We start from the raw sequence: 2,653 nt of genomic DNA on the forward strand, positions 1-2,653 counted from the left end.
TGGAGATATCTCCCGATCTCCTGAATCTTTCGCTCAGTCTGGCCATTGGATTGAGGATGATATCCGGAGGAGAGGCTTACAGATACTCCGAGGAGTTGGAAGAAGGCCCGCCAGAACAGGGAGATGAATTGGGACCCACGATCTGAGACGATGTCTTCAGGGATGCCGAAGTTGCGAAAGACTTGGTTGAATAACTGCTTCGCTGTTTCCATGGTGGTAGGCAGTCCTCTGAGTGGGAGAAGTTTGCACCCCTTAGAAAACCTGTCGACAACGAGGAGGATGCATGTGTGAGATTTGGACTCGGGGAGGTCTGTGACAAAGTGGACTCCGATGTGGGACCAGGGCCGGTGGAGTATGGGAAGAGGTACCAGTTTTCCTTGTGGTAAGTGACGGGGAGACTTGGTGATGGCACAGTCTGAGCATCCTTTGACGAAACGATCGACTTCTCGGTAGTGTTGCTTTCGTCAACGAAAATTATGACTAAATATCGTCGTCAACGAACCTTTATCACGTGACGAAAACGAGACGAGACGAAAATGCTGGTCATGTGACGATGACTATAATTAAATGTATAATTCGGTTTTGTTGACGAATAAAAACGAGACTAAACTAGACTAAAATGCTCAGACTTTTAGTTGACTAAAACTTGACTAGACTAAAAAGAGTATGAACGTGACTAAAACTAATAAAAACTAAAATGACAGTTTCACACAAAGACTAGACTAAAACTAAAATTAAAACAGGCCGCCAAAAACAACACTGCTTCTCGGGCCATATTGGACCACCAGTACCGGTTTTTGAGGAGCGAAAGGGTTTGCTGGCTGCCTGGATGTCCAGAGCCCGGAGAAGAGTGCAGCGAGTCCAGAAGGGTACTGTGGAGGGTTGAAGCAGGTTCAGTTTGAATGGCTTGGCGGATTTCTTCATCAAGTGTCCACTGGACGGGACCCACAATGATGGCTGGAGGGAGAATGGTTTCAGAGGGCAATGGTCGTTCGGTGGGCTGATGGAGACAAGAAAGGGTGTCTGCTCTGGTATTCTTGGTTCCTGGACGGTAGGTAACAGAGAACTAAAAACGGGTGAAGAACAGCGCCCACCGCACCTGACGAGGGTTTAAGCGTTTTGCCTCACAAAGGTACTTCAAGTTCCGGTGATCCGTGATGACCTGAAATGGATGTATAGCCAATGTCTCCACTCCAGCCAATGTCTCCACTCCTCCAGGGCGAGCTTAATGGCGAGTAGCTCGCGATTACCGATATCATAATTCTGCTCTGCCGGGGAAAGCTTGCGGAAGAAGTAAGCACAGGGATGGAGGATAGGAGGCTCTCCGGAACGTTGTGATAGAACCGCTCCTACCCCAGGCCTGGAGTTGTGATAGAACTCCAGGCCTGGTCCTCTCTCCTCTTTCACGGTCGTCCCTCCTCCTTTTTATCCTTCCGGAGCTCCTCCGTGAGACTCGAGACCGGTGAGTGGCGCAGGTGTCGCGCATTAGCAATTACTCCACCGGCCACGAAGAAGAAGCTGGACGCCGCCGGTGATGTGAAGGGATGAATGAAGCCTTGTTTGAGAGCCTCCTTAATGTACTCCTCCATAGCTCTTTGTTCCGGGATTGACAATGGGTAAACCCTCCCCTTGGGGAGTTGAGCTCCAGGCAGCAGATCGATAGCACAGTCCCATGGCCGGTGAGGTGGTAATTTCGTGGCGGCCCGCTTGCTGAACACATCCTGGTACGCCCGGTATTCAGAAGGAATGATGTGAGTTTCAGTGGGTTCGGGGCTACACCTTGGAATACAGAAGGTGAGTTAGATAATCCATACGGCATAACAAGATATTCATAGTGTCCGGTGGATGTGATGAATGCGGTCTTCCACTCGTCACCGTGGCGGATACAGACAAGGTTGTAGGCACTTCGCAGATCCAGCTTGGAGAAGATATGAGCTCCACGCAGTTCCTCCAGTGCAGCTGGCACTAGTGGAAGGGGATACGGGCCGCAAGCCTCCGTCCTTCTTGCCCACGAAGAAGAAGCTGGACGCCGCCGGTGATGTGGAGGGATGAATGAAGCCTTGTTTGAGAGCCTCCTTAATGTACTCCTCCATAGCTCTTTGTTCCGGGATTGACAATGGGTAAACCCTCCCCTTGGGGAGTTGAGCTCCAGGCAGCAGATCGATAGCACAGTCCCATGGCCGGTGAGGTGGTAATTTCGTGGCGGCCCGCTTGCTGAACACATCCTGGTACGCCCGGTATTCAGAAGGAATGATGTGAGTTTCAGTGGGTTCGGGGCTCTCTATGGTGGTAGCACAGACGGGATGGAGACGAGATGGCAGTGAAGAAATCTTGGTCATACAGTTCTGAAAACAATACTCACTCCAGTGAAGAACTTCGTTGGTGGTCCAGTTAATAATGGGAGAATGTAGGGCTAACCACGGGCGTACCAGGATGATCTCCATGGTGGAATCCTCCAGCACCAGAAAAGAAATAAGCTCCTCATGAAGGCACCCGATGCGGAGCGTGATGGTGGGGGAGCATTAATGAATCTGATCACAGCCCAGCGGCTTTCCTTGGATGGTGAGGATATTCAAAACTTGAGCATTTTTCTGAGGTTTTAGCTGAAGCCGTTGGAGTGTGTCCCGAGAGATGAAGTTTCCAGAGGAACCAG

This window comes from Sinocyclocheilus rhinocerous, unplaced genomic scaffold (genome assembly GCF_001515625.1).
Source record: "Sinocyclocheilus rhinocerous isolate Xijiao unplaced genomic scaffold, SAMN03320098_v1.1 scaffold3248, whole genome shotgun sequence".
Lineage (NCBI taxonomy): Eukaryota > Metazoa > Chordata > Actinopteri > Cypriniformes > Cyprinidae > Sinocyclocheilus > Sinocyclocheilus rhinocerous.